Source organism: Xiphophorus hellerii, chromosome 17 (assembly GCF_003331165.1).
Source record: "Xiphophorus hellerii strain 12219 chromosome 17, Xiphophorus_hellerii-4.1, whole genome shotgun sequence".
Taxonomy (NCBI): domain Eukaryota; kingdom Metazoa; phylum Chordata; class Actinopteri; order Cyprinodontiformes; family Poeciliidae; genus Xiphophorus; species Xiphophorus hellerii.
Window position 1 is genome coordinate 6,404,387 of NC_045688.1, and position 14,900 is coordinate 6,419,286.

Here is a 14,900-nt window from a genome sequence, read left to right on the forward strand (position 1 = left end):
GAGACGGCAAGAGATTTTTTTATTGCACATTTTTTCCTTCCTAGTTTTTTGCACAAAAACTTTCAGTAAAATACATTGAAATTTGTGGATGTAACATGAAAAATGAAGGAAAAATCCAAGGAGAATGTTGCACAATATATGAATCACATCACAGCATGGTGAGTCAACCTTCTTCTCTGATAAACCACATGCTTGCATGTCATTTGTTTATGAAGTCTATGAAATGTTTTTTAGCCATTTTGTGCAGCTTGATAGGGAGTTACACTTTCGGCTGTAGATTACTCTATTACCCTCTGCATGTGCAAACAGGATTAAAAGGATTCTCAGTAGAATCCTTTTAAAAAGAGCTTCATTTGGCTGTGAAAACAAGCAGGTGTTTGCCTAAATTAAAACAGAATCCTAATTGAATAATAAGGAGATGCGAGAGCCGAACAAGCGTAATATTGCTTTAGATGAACTAATGTTGGATATTACAGCTCAATCTGGCCATAAATGAAGAACTTAACTATATTATAATGGTATTTGGTGTGTGAATGAGACTGTTTAATGCAGAATATGATACAAGTAATCAGAGCTTCTGTCATGAGTTGATTTCCACATTTGACAGCTGGAAGCACCTGAGAACAAATCAATACACCACAGGCAGACTAGGATGACAGAAAATAGGAGGAAACCTTGGCCTATGCCCTTGTTGTCAGCTGTACATCAATACAGTGGAGTAATCCATTTTCAAAAACCACCTCTGTTACTCTAATGTGGTTTGTTGAAACACAAATGCCATCATCTTTAGTGGTCATTGCGTCCACCCACAGGAATCTGATTGATTCAGCAGTCCACTGGTAGTTGGATGGGGAATTGTTACACACTAGAACTTCTCTGTGATGGCCTTTTTGAGCCCATCAATTGATCTATAAGTGGGACAGCATTCGGATTCAGTTCAACTCACTATTGATTTCCCGCTTTCCGTATCGCTTCATGTTGTTAAAGTCTGGCAATAGTGCAGAGCCACCAGCCACACAACATGCAGAGTATTTTATTCAGTAAAGGTTGTGTTAATAATCTGCTCTTGACTAAGTATGTCTATTATGTGTTTTGTTTTTTTTTGTTTTGGGTGCAAGGAATACATTAAGAAGCCAGGATATTTCATTGATGAGCGAAAATAAGTATTGAACACATCCAAGTTTTTCCTATTCCATTACACCTACAAAGTGCCACAGGTTAATTGCCTCTATGCCACGGTGCATTGATGCAGTAATTCATGTAAGAGGAGGCCAAACCAGGCGTTGAGTGCATACAAATGTAAACACTTCTCAGAAGTCTGATATTTGTTCTTAAAATTATTTTTTTGATTGGTTTAATGCAATATTAAAATTTTCTGACACTGAATTGTGGTTCTTTTTTTCCCCTGTATACTAGTCATTAGACTTGCAAAAAATAAATGCTTGAAATATTTTATTCTTTGTGTAATGAATCTCTATGAAATAATTGTTTTACTTTCTGAAAAAACTGGCAAAGAATATCGCGTATTTACTCAATTTTAAAATTTTATTTCAAATTGTCCTATTGACATTGGGATGGATGTCATATCTCAGAAACAACACAAGTAATGCATAGTGAAATAAAATGAAGAAAATTAGGTACCAAATGGCACTGAGGTACTGAAATGTGTTTTTTTCTGCAAGTTACTCCTTACAAAGCATGGTATAGAGGATAAAAACAAAGTGCTCACTCAAGATCTTTGCAACCCTGTTATTGGAAAGCATATCAAGTGGCATTGATTACTGACAGATTCACAAACTTCAATGTGCATCACTTCAAAAAGAGTGAAATTATAGAGGCAGAAATATAATTTCCTTGTGTGTGGATAACTTGTGTTATTACAAAGATTTTTTATGATTTTTATTAATTCTCATGTCTGTCAAACCCGGCAGAAATATATTCACTGAAAAATAAATTCATATGCTCTGTACTTATTTTTCTCACTGTTTGTAAGATGTACAATTAGGTCTAGGTTTTATATGTCTTGGTAGAGATACAGTATACAACATGTGTGTGGAAAACCAATCTATCCGGGAACAATGACAGCAGCATCAAAACCTGAACTAATTTAGCTCCTTGAATAACCAAACATTCAAGTGACTCCTAAAGATTATTTAAGGCTGACTGAACATGAATCATGTTCGGAAATCAATGAGCACAGCCACGGCATAGTGCATTCTGCAACACCATATTATTTGAGTCATGGCAAACAGAGAAGCCGCTCGCTTTTGCCACATTGTGTACAGAAAAACATCTCAATCATCCACGCTACAGTGGGATAAAGACCACACTCTTGGCCTTAGAGTTCACCAATGTGAACAATTTGCCTCGGTCAAAACTGTCAATAGTGATAGTGGGTGATATATTTGTGGCTCTGCAGTCAATATCTTTTAGCAGTGACATATAGTATTTTTGTTGGGTTAAACGCACCACAACTATGTGCAATGATAGTAAATAAATCAAAAGGAAGCAAAGAGGGTTATTTTGCTTGGCTGTTTGGATATGCACCCTCTCGCCATAATGGCCTTCTTTGAAATCCCATTTATTCCACTTCAGGTTGACAAATAAAGCCCTTATTGAGGAAAATCTACATTTCAAAGAGAACTAATGAAAGCTAATGGTGACTGGAAGAGTGTGTTGCTCATTGGCTTACGTTTTTTTGTTGTTTGCATACTGTGCAATTCTTAAATTAATCTAACTACTGCTTGGTTTAGGAAAAACAAGCCAACAAAATACACGTGCAGGGCAAAAACGAATGGATTAGTGTCATTTTTATTACAGTTGGGTGGATAGAAAAAAAAGATTGCAATAATAGTCCTACGTTCAAGAAATATGCTAATCTAGATGTAATAAAAAGAAAAGTCTCCCCCTCCCTTTACATTGCTGAATTGTAGCTTAAAATAAGACCATATGGCTGTTGAATCAATGCTCGAGGTCACCTTGAAAGTATTAGGATTTAATGTGATTGACCAAACAGTCTTAGCAAAGGATTAATGTGATGTAGTCCGTATGCTCCACGAAAATGAGGAAAGTCAACATTATGCTTTTAGGTATGAAAAAAAAGGTAAAACTGATGGTGCTTAGGGGAGGGTCATCATGCGCCCGCTTGACAGGAGCTTCAGGGCTGAGCCAGCTGTGATGAATTAACATTTCCAAGCCGGTCAGTCTGTCAAACTGGGAAGTGAGGATTTATGGGATCAAATTTGAGACAATAAGACTTTGAATTTGTAAAAGTATTGTCCACAAATAATTATTTCCCACATATACTATATAATAATGAAACAATGGGTGAAACTACAAAGTCTGGATTAATTTGTGAAAATCACTTTTATAAACTCAAAATCTTATTTTACAGTTTGTAGTTTCCACATTCTGAATTAAACCAGGGTGACATATTTAAATACAATTGGAAATGGTAATTCTATGAAGCCTGAAATAAAAGAAATTTGGCATACTTTAACTTCAGACAGTGAGGAAAAAAGGGTATATGCGTTTTCAATTAATGTATGTAAACTTCTGGTTTCAACTGTATATCCTAGTAATTGTTCCAATAGAGTTCACCAGACATAGTTTTCCTTTGTACTCAGAATCTGAAGCAAAGCTAAAGGAAACAAACCTAGATATGACAGTTCAGGTTGTGACCAAATTGTCTTTAAACAGAGATACAATATTCCAGTAGAATCCCACTCCGCTTTTCTTTTAATCTGTAAACATATGTTCACTAAAGCACTCATACTTTTGTTAGCGTGATATAAAACTTTGATCTTTTCTAGATATTGGGTGATTTTATTTAAGTTTAACAAGCAATTTTTAAATGGTAAAATATCTAAGCCTACTTTAAGCTCATGGAACATGTTGTTGGCTGCACCCAGTCTAAAGTAAGACTGATGGTATAGTCATCCCTGCCCATTTAAACACACTCACACTCCCGCCTTTCCATCTCCTTTCATCCTGCATGTTCAGGGTCAAGGATGGCTTTATAAATGTTATCTGATTACAGAGAGCTTTCCACTGCCTAGATTTGACAGTGAAATTAATCTCTGACTAAAATATTGACGGCACACAGAACCTATAAAGCGGAGAAAAGCAATTAGGCAATAAGGGAGAAGGTGTTGAAATAGCATTGCAGATAAGCACAATCAATTGAACAGTATCAACCTTGGGTTTATGTTCTGTGTGTTGCTGTACTGGAGCAGAGCTTGATCAGCCACATTTTTTGGTAATATACTAAAAATAAAAAAAAGTTAAATTACTATTTGAACTTGATCTTTCATAAAGGCAACATTCAGTATCTGCATAGGTTTGATTTTTTTTTATTAAAACAAACTGATAACACACTTTTCAATTAGTTTCTAATTCCCTTGATCGAAATGCCATTAAGCATGCAAAATGACCACTTTAATGAAGGATAACGGTACTTGAAAAATGGCGTGACTAACTATTTTCAATTGTATATTTTAATGAACAATAACCTTACAAGCATGGAATCCATGGTAAGGACGACACAAACTGCTCACACTATGGCCAGTAACAATTGTACCGTGTAGGCCTTAATCCTTGACAATGGCGGGTGTATTTAATATTCTACAATATACAATGACAACCTTCTGCATTCACCTTCTAGGGTTTAAAGGAATAATACGGCATATGCAAGCGTTAATCTTCTCAGCTGTGCTTCAATCCAATGCAGAACCTCGGGGGAATGTCACAAACGTACTGCTGAAATGCCTCTTGTGCATACCTCCCTCAAACTAAGGAACAGGAAAATAATATATTAAAACATTCATCATTCAGTTTGTAATGCTGAGGTTGACAAACAAAAGAGAGAATGGGAGCACGGGAACATCAGGTGTATATGTGCAACAGAGAGTGACAGGCACTTTTCATGTGGAAAAATAGCACTAATTCATTTCCCTTATAGTAAATCCTCTTGCATACAATATTCATGTTACCTAGAACAATGGTGTAATGCTAAGAATAGAGGGCTCCTTTTCTGATTATGGAGGAAAAATACATTTCATAAAACGGAGCAACGAAACTCCTCTTGCAAAATGACCCAGATAACAACAACAACAGAAAGTCTGGAGGGGCAAACAAAAAAGTCCACACAGAATTGAGGAAGAAAGATGTAAAGACAGAAGAAAAAAAAAAGGCTCTAAAAATGTTCTCTTGACAAAAAGTTGAGAAGTAAGAAGGGAAAAGGGGATGAATATTTTAAGATGCAAGCGCTCTCAAGCAGGAGAGAGAGAAAAGTGAGAATAAAAAAAACAAGAAGCTTTAGCTACGGTGCAAATTGTCGACTTGCAAAAAAGAGGAGTACATGAGTTACGCTATCTGCTGAAGGCTGCCCCTGTGTACATATCCCTTCCCTCCTCCCCCGTTTCTTGTGATGTGCACCAACAGTTTATTGGGGTATTCATCTGAAGATGGGAAAACACAATTTTAGCAACTGGGGGCTGGTTTCTCAACAATGTTATAGCATCCGCAGCTCTTGCAATTCTATTTCTATAACAGTTTTTTAGTTGTGCTGAGCCAAGTGCTAGAATAAGCTGTGTTACTGCTATTCAATACTATACTGAGCAGCTGAATGGTATACCTTTAACAATGGACCTTAAGATGTTGTAGTTAGCAAAAAGGTAAGGATCTTTTTAATTTTATGAAGTGTGACCTCTGGAGATTTTTTGTATGCACATAAAGCAGATATGCTAATTGCACTGCACCAATCACATGCATACAGCAAATTTGCATTATTTCCTAAGTCTGTTATTAAATGTTATGCTAGAGTAAAAATGCTAATGTGTGCTGCAATATGTCATTTGTCCTTGAGCCTAGCTGGCCTAGCTTCTCTAAGAAGAGTTCACAATGTCCAGACTGTCAGCTCGACTTTCCTTCTCCATCCTTGCCGAGGAGAAGGGACTCTGACCCCACCATAATGACACAGCTCCAGAAGAGATTATAGACCCTGATACTCTGCCATGCCAGCATTATGCACACGCTGCCCTTTAACTAAGACACTTGGGTTACTTGCCAGCTCTGTCTGGCCCTCTTGGATCTTCTGACTCACGTTTATGCAAAAGAAATAAGAGAATCTGTCCAAGGCAGGAGATAGGACATATACAGGAAAGGAATGCTCATCATGATGCATGCCTGAATACACTTAGAACATACCTAATCATTCCTAGCTAAAGCAAAAAAGGCAGAGGTGGTGTATTAAACAGACATTAAAATCAATAGGAAGTAGCATTCAACCCAAGCAGGGTTTGAAGGCTGAAATCAATACCAGCAGCTTTAGAAAGAAGTTTCCAATAATGACTGTCTCAACTGGCATCATATGGGAGAAGGACAACATAACAAGCATCCATTACTTTGCATTAAAGCACATATGAAAAACCATAAAAATGCCAAACATGTATAAAGTGCAAATGAATGAGATCAGGAAACTTGCTGACACAGCGCTCTCAGAGGGCTTACACTTTTAGTGTGTTACAGAACAATTTACTCCCGCCTCAATCAGTGACTTCACAGCAGGACATTATAGGTCAAAGTCAACACAAGCACTGTGTTGACTGCACCTTTGAGTGGTGCAGTCAGACACACTACTGTACTTGCTTGAGAGCCCAAACTCCCGAAGAAGGATGCAGAAGTCATTTCCAGCTCTGTGTGATCTGGTGACAAATTACCCCATGAGATATTTTTCAAAAGTTCCAGGTGTTGAAACTAGAAGAAGCTACCAGTGTAGCTGCAGGCTGAAAAAAGATCTTGGATAAGTGCATCCGTGCACTTTGTTTTAGTGGCTGTACAGCAGCAATTTACAGGAGTTGTGCAATACCTGACTGACATTCCAGAACCTGTAATTTTCTGTTTTTTGTGCCTTACTGTGAAAAGTGCAGATGGGGCCCGTTGTGTTTAAGTCAACTAGCTCAACTCTGTCTACCCACAAATACAACATTTGGTGTCCATACAAAGCATCCTCTATAATTATTGACACTCGTTGCAAAGATGTGTAAAACATTTAAAGTCAATTCATGTCTTATTTGTTTATCATAGTCTAAGACAAGAAAACCTATTTTCAGTACATTTATTCAGTGAGAAAAAAATAAATGGAGCTCCGCTACATCCTCTCTATGGTCCTATTGCCACGTGCAGACACACTCCACTCAGTAACAACCAATCAGGGTCAGAGGGTGTGTCCTAGGGCTGTCAATCACTCATGTGCGAGTTACTCACATCCTCTCCCTTGATTTCAGGCTAGTTAGCATGGGCACCACTGACTGTGGATAAACAATTTTCCTGTAACGGTAAATTGTCTCTATGCCATTAGCAAATTGAGCAGCGCTTACACAAGCATGATCGACAGTGCTAAGACCTTTCTGCTGGCCCTGATTGGTTGTTTCTGACTGGGAGATGTATTTCAAGGAGGAGGAAGAAGAACAAATTTTTTTCACTGATTATCTGGTGCATGTAATACTGACTAGACATGCTGACAGTTTAAAACAATAATTTAAAAAATAAACATATTTATAAAAGTTACATACTGAAGCTTTAAGAAGAAAATTAAAATAACTTCCTTAATAAATAATAATAAATTCCTTACATGAACTTCTGAAATTCTCTAATGTCACTGAACTGCAAAATAAATGTCCTAGGGCATTCCATGGTATAATGAGGCTCATGATGTGAATGGCTGCTTGTCTTACACTCACCCTGCTGACCTTTAAAATGCTGCCACACTCCTCTTACATCTTGTCATATTTAAAGGAAATGATGAGATAATTACAGAGCTCAAGCCCCTGCTGTTCTAAAACAAATCAGCCAGCGCCTAAGATTAGTTTTACACATCTTAAGGCATGTTGTGATGACTTCTGATGATGACTACGGATGTATCATGACTACAGATGTATCATTTGCTTCAATTTGATAAAGAGATTGATTAAAAAGGGGAAGATAAGGAGAGAAATATGAGATAAATCAAATAATTAGATTCACAAACGTCAGCAGCTATTTCAAAAGCAGTCATTCTTTAAGAAAGAATGTGATAAATTAGGTCATGTATTTCTATTATGATTTTTTAAAAACATTTTCAACTTTAAATATAGCTAAGCTCTGAGAACTTAAATAATTTATAGCAGTTCTATTGCACTCTGAAGTCAAATTATTCATTAGGTGGCGCCTTTAAGATTAGCGCTACAAATTAATGATCTTTTTCAAGTTATCCCTTTGATTGCATTTCTAAGAGCAACAGTGTAGCATGGTAAATCTACCTTAATGGGTGGAGTTAAGATATCTGAATGGTGTTTACATTTCTTAAGGAGTCTGATAGTCTGAATCATCCTTTATTTTAAGATCTTTGGTCCACCTAATACAGGGATAAAACTGGGTAATAAGTCTGTTTGATGGGACCAGTAACTCTCTCCAGTAGACAAGCAGCCACATATCCATATAATCACAAATTCCACTCAGTATGAAAAATGCAGTAGTTTTCAAGGAATCATTTTTGATCAAATAAACAAGCAACTATAGTGTTATCAAAGGGCAAAAAAACATGCTAGCCTGAATAAAAAGAAATAGGAAAAATAGTTGCCTTAATCATAAATGTCATTGCTTCATGAGTCATGATTCTTTTTAGAGTGATTCATGGATTTAAGTTTGAAAAGTAAAATACTTCTTACCCTTGAAGGTATGATGACAAATTCTAACACTATCCCCACATGTAGTCAAGCCACTTTTCATAGTCATGTTTTACCAGATGTCTTCACAAATGTCAATTGATAGATGTTCATAACACTATTCTTATGCATGCAAGACAAAAAGTAATCTGTGGACACAAACTATTTTCAGACTTTTTCACCGTTGTTGTGCAATGGGAAAAAGGAAGATGTACAATTTCTGTACATCTTGTTAAGTTTTTCTTGCATTAATATTGGTAAATAGCAAACTGGTTAAATCTTGTACATTTTCAGGGTTAAACCATGGTGATAAATGAGCATCTAGTAAATTACATACATTTAAACGAGAAGCATTTCTTTATTATAAGTATAACACATAAATCAGAACATACAATGTACTATACAAGTACAAATACTTCACAAGTACTAAATTGCAATTATTTGTTTTGAATTTTACAGTAATTTTGTCAACAATGTCATTAAATTTAGTGTTGCTTCTAGGAAACTATCTACAATCTCTGCCAACATCCATTCTAAACAACAACAACAACAAAAATACATTTATTGGCTGTACAATGAACACATAGAATTTGTCAAAAGAAGTACAGAAAACCACTAGTGTAAGGATATTTCAAACCTTATGAGATATTCAGAGAATAATTTGCCCGCCTTCAATATACTGGTTTCATTTTACCGGGATCACTAAGTGTAATCGTAGCAACAATAAATAGGAGTAGCATGTAAAAAAACAATGTAGATGTAGCCAAGAGGACTAGTTAAATATTTATTGTACATCTATAACGCAGAGAATGTGAGCTGTGTGAGGAATGAACTTGTTGGATGCAGAAAGTAGCCAAGACATGAACACGTCAGAGCTTTGATGAGTAGTTTCCACTCAGTTGTGGAGTTGTGGGGGGAAAAAAGCTCACTGTTAGAATGACTCAGAACATCTTTTACACATACCAGCCTCCATTAGAGGTGCTTATGCTTAACAAGTTTTAGTAAAAATACAGACTAATCTCTGTAAGTAAAATATCTGCTTAACATTATTTCTGAGCTTATATCATACAGCCTTTGAGCTATATGATCACAATAGGTCAGAAGATCCGGATCTTCTAGGCAAATGAACTAGTTTTCGATTAAAGTTGACTAAGCAGGGCTGGTGAGAATGCATTCTTAATTATGTACATTTCAGAATTTGAAGAAACAGAAATTAAAGTTTTCCTTAATTTTATCCAGACATTTAACAAACAAATTATTGTGTTAATTCTAGTATAACTAAAACAGGGAAAGATTAAACTGACTAAATGTTACATGAGAAAAAAAAAAGTTCTTATGTCTCTATAAACAGTAACTAAATTTCAATCTTTCAATATAATTTGATTGAATTTGATTTTCTTATATATTTTACAAAATTAAACTTTCAAAGAAAGCAAAAATGACACGTGCTGTGAGTTGGTGCTATGGAAACAAACTGAATTGAATTAAATTGACAGATTATCTGTGTTTTTTCTTGTTCTTCGGATGTGGAGATCACATATTTTTTTGCTGCCTAAATTATTTGAATAACAAATTGTTACTAATATTAGCACCACTCGTAGAAAAACTGCGCTAGCTAACAGGAAACATGATTTTGCTCAATTGAGTCCATTAATCCTGGAGGGACTGTGGAAGAATGTAACTGGAATGTTCTATTCTTGGAACTTTGCTCGGTGCGTCACTGCACAGCAAAGGATCTGGGAGAGAGCATGCGTGTATTTTTTAAATATATTTTTTTAACCAAAGGAACTCCGCCTTGAAGGCACAAACCTGCTGCTGTCACATACAAACAATATGGAAAGATTTGATGAACTGACATCAACAAAGCTTGTGAAAGAATATTCAAAACTACAGTGGCTTCTTTTTATTACCTTTTCAAGACTGTGGAACAAAAATAGGAAGTGAGATATAGAAGTACTGAATTAATTACCTTTATAAGATGATAAAAGCTGGAAGCCTGTGTCCCATCTGATTCATAATTACACAGAACTGCAAGAAAAGCTCTGTGCTGGATGCATACACATGTGGGCACTGGAAACTGGCTGCTGTATGAATTCTATTGTCAGTGTCCTTGGCTCTTCCTGAAGGCAGTTCCTTGAGCTCACAATGATCAGAGATGAAACCACACAAAATAACACAACCATCTTGGCCAGCTAGTAATTAAATATCAGCTTTTGGCTCAAAAGTATGTAAATGTGACTTCAGGGCCTGTGCTTATTCCTGTTTCTCTCTGCCCTAATCCTCCCACCGACAACACTGATCAGTCAAGGAGGCCCTGCCAGGTCTCGTTTCTGGGGACTATTCTCAGAAAGATTGTTAACCCCTTCTCTAAAGCAGATCCAGATCAGAGGGATCCCTCTTTGAGGCTCATTGGCTTAAGTAGATGAATGGCCAATGCTTATGTTTGGCCTTTACTGCTCTAGAGGGGGAGAAAATGAAGGAGGAATGCTGGGAGACAGATGCAGTGGGTCAGGATGTGAGCTCAACTGGTGGCAGCGCAGGATGTGTGGCAAATAACAGGGATGGATTCATAAATATCTAAGGCTTGTAATACTGTCAGAAGCCAAATGGACATTTTCCCAGTGGGCTGTGATAAGGCGTGGGGCCAAAACAAGAACGGGAGCTTTTTACATTTCCCAGAAGGCCAATCATTGTGTGCCAGAGCAGAGGGCTCCATGTTTGCAGGCCAGTTTAAGTTTGCTGATGGTTCTTATACATGGAAATTTTTAATGGGAAATAGGTTCTTTCATGTTATGACTATTAGAAATAACTAATCATAACTTTAATGTTTTCAAATGCAGGCATACAGGCATCTCTATAAATTCATGTATAAACTAAAACGTTGAAAATCATATTATATTGATAGATTAAATACAATGTATATATTCCAAGCACTTTTTTGTTATTTCTCATGATCATAGCTTACAATAAGGAAAGTTACAGTTTTAACCCACGTGTAAATGTGTCTTTGTATGGTGGCCATTAAAGCGCAGCCACAGTCCCTGTTATGTTCATCTCCCCCAAACTCCTGATTTGGCTTTGCTTCACACCGCTCTCAACGCAGCTATCATTGTCCACTGCTCATTTATTTCTACTGCGCATTTTTCTTTCACTAAACTTTCCATTAACATGCTTGAATAGAACATTGTGAAGAGCCAATTTTTTTAACAGTACAGTAGCTCTTGTCACTGGACTTTATCCTGTTCCAACATCTATACACAACTTACTGTGTGTTTTAGTTTGATAAGTTTTACATTGATTCTGGTTTGGAAAGAGTTTCCTTTTCCTGAGTTTATTTTTTAATTATCTTATTTCTATGAATTATTTTCCCTTTTATCAGAATATGCACATAATTTTATAATTTTGTCTGATAACATTTTTAAATGTGAAATAATTGATGTTATGGTCAATTAGTTCTTAAGTAGCCCTTTAACAAATATGTTTTCACTCTTACTTGAGTAATTTCTTGGATGAATACTTTTACTTGAGTACATTTTCTGGGTACTCTCATTACCTTTGAAAGTATTCCCCAGTGAGCAGAAAATAACATGGTCATAACATAACATTTCTGCAATTATCTGGGAAAACTCTGGCTTCTTTATACAGTCCAAAAAAAATGACAGCTTAACTAGTCTCTCTATTAAATGCATCTATATGAGCATGACATATTATTTTTGAATCAAACTAATTAATGGATTTCATCAAAACAATTATAAATAACCAAAATTTACCTAGATAAATGAAACATGGTCAAACCTGAAGCTCACGACTGGCTAAAAATGTCCAGGTCTCTATGCGTACCTCCTAAATCTCTGTACAACACTAAGCAGTCATTCAAAGTGGGGCTGTGCACAAACACCAGCTGGCATTTTGGCCAATTTGTACTGTGATTGGAACTGAGGAGCCCCCTGTCACCAGCAAGGAGGGATTTATCAATCACAGCATTTCTGGTTGCAGGGTTTGCTCACTTTGGCCTGGCAGTGCCTCTCTAAAAATACAGAGGGATGTAATAAAACAACGGAGTGTATGGGGATGTAAGGGAGTATGTGAAAAATGTTTATAGAGAGAAGTAAGAAGATGAGCAAGGGAAATGAGAGGAAGGAAGACTGATTGTATCAAGGAGAAAATGCTTAGATAAATGAGTGAAAAGGTCAGACAAACGCAGATGTGACCTCAGAGAAAATACCAAATGGGCCTGCTTTTAATACAAGACACCTCTGACTGAAGACGTAAACCAATTCATTTAAAGCTTTGTGTAGTAACCATGAAAAATATGCATGCATAACCTTGTGACATAAGTAAAATATTGCATCAAAGACTTTTTGATGTTGTTGATCTGTAACCACTTCAGAGTTATGTATCAAACACAAATAGCTCTAAGATTTAATTCATTATCCTCTCATATTTATGCCTGCTTTTCTGCATCCACATACACTATTCATAGGAACTTTGAGCACATCTGGAACAGAAACCATGAAGTACTTAGCTACAATGTGCTGTACGCAATGAGGGGGAAAAAAAATGCTAATGATGCAAATCCATTGTTTAGCTTAAAAATCTCATTTGGATAAACTTTACTGCACAAAAAAAGGTGCAATCCCCAATACTGAGGAAGACAGAAATCCACTGACTTTTTTTCCTACTAGCTTAATAATGCTCCCCTCTAACACCTCTTTATTGACTCCCTCTGTTTCCAGCTGCTTGAGATCTATATACCAACAACGCATCAGCAGAGGCACAGAAGATATGTTTTGATCAACGAAAAGCTCGGGATGTGTTCTTTAACTTCGCCTCAAGTAGCTTATTGAATGCCTCTTTAGATAAATCTGTCCAAAAGATAAAAGGAGCATGTTCAGACACATTAATGATTAGTTGCTAATGACTGATCAAACAAAACATGCTGTGACTAGCAAGCACTACGCTAATGAAGTCTCTTGATTACAGAGTGATCAATAAGTTGCAGAAGAGTGTTTATTAAATCAGAGATATGTGTTGTTGGGAAGAGCACGGTCAGAATAAATGGATGGATGAAAGATATGATTTATTATACACACATCAAAATATTTACATTTTCCTCTCAATTCTGATAAATTAACTAAAATGCCCTTTCAAAGACAAACAGTTATGACCAGAATACACCATATAATGTCATAGGCCCTAATGAATCAGAGCACCTTCTCTGTGTTTTGTTTCTTGTATCCTCTTTGACCAGTGTTGACATTTGAGTTAAAGTGTATTGATTCAAGCTGGAAATTGTGGCATGTATGTACTTCTAGAATGAGCATGGGCAAAAATGGAAATGCATTTTCACAATTTAGCTCTTAATTTACAAACCCTAAGTTGGTATAAATTCTGAATTTACACCAAATTGAGAAATGAAGTCCTAAGTGCTTAAATGGAAGGCAACTGGACTTCATGAGCTTGCTACCTATGCACAATGGACTTTAAAAGTGCTGCCTCTTGTTGTTGACCCAGAGTTGTGGTGTTGATGGACAGGATCTCAAGCCATGCTGGTGATTAAAAAAAAAGGTTTTTGGAACCTTGGCTGCGTTCAGAGCCAGGTCGTCTAAGTCTAAGGCAATGGTTGTCAACTGGAAAAAGGTGGATTGCTTTCTCTAAGTTTGGTGACAGCCTCTTTCTTAAGAGAAGAAGTTAAAGTATCTTGCTGTACTCTTAGTGAGTGATGGTGGGATGGAGTAGGAATTGAACAGACTGATTTGGGCCTCAAAATTCAGAAGCTGCTTCAGTCTGCTGAGGTGAAGAAAGAGCAGTGGTCTGGATTTCCCAGCATATGTGTATTATGATTTAAACAGATTTGATCAAAATATATTAGTAGCTTTTAAGTAAACACATGTTCCACAGAATACTATATCTTTTTGCTACTCTGTTCTTTTTAAAGTAAGAGGAATGACAAACTGATGAGCTAACACACATGCTGCTGGAACTTGCTAAACTGTAGTTTTAAGTGAGCATAATTACTCACCCTCCTTCAGTTTGGATGCTATGACAGTTTTTTATGATGGTAGACATTTCCAAATTGGATTACTTTGTTTTCAGCCAGCCAGTCAGCAGTATGCAGCAACAAGTGGGGGAGGTTCAGTGCTACATTATCTTACACACAACCAGTCCGGCAGTTTATCTGCCGTTAAATTGCAA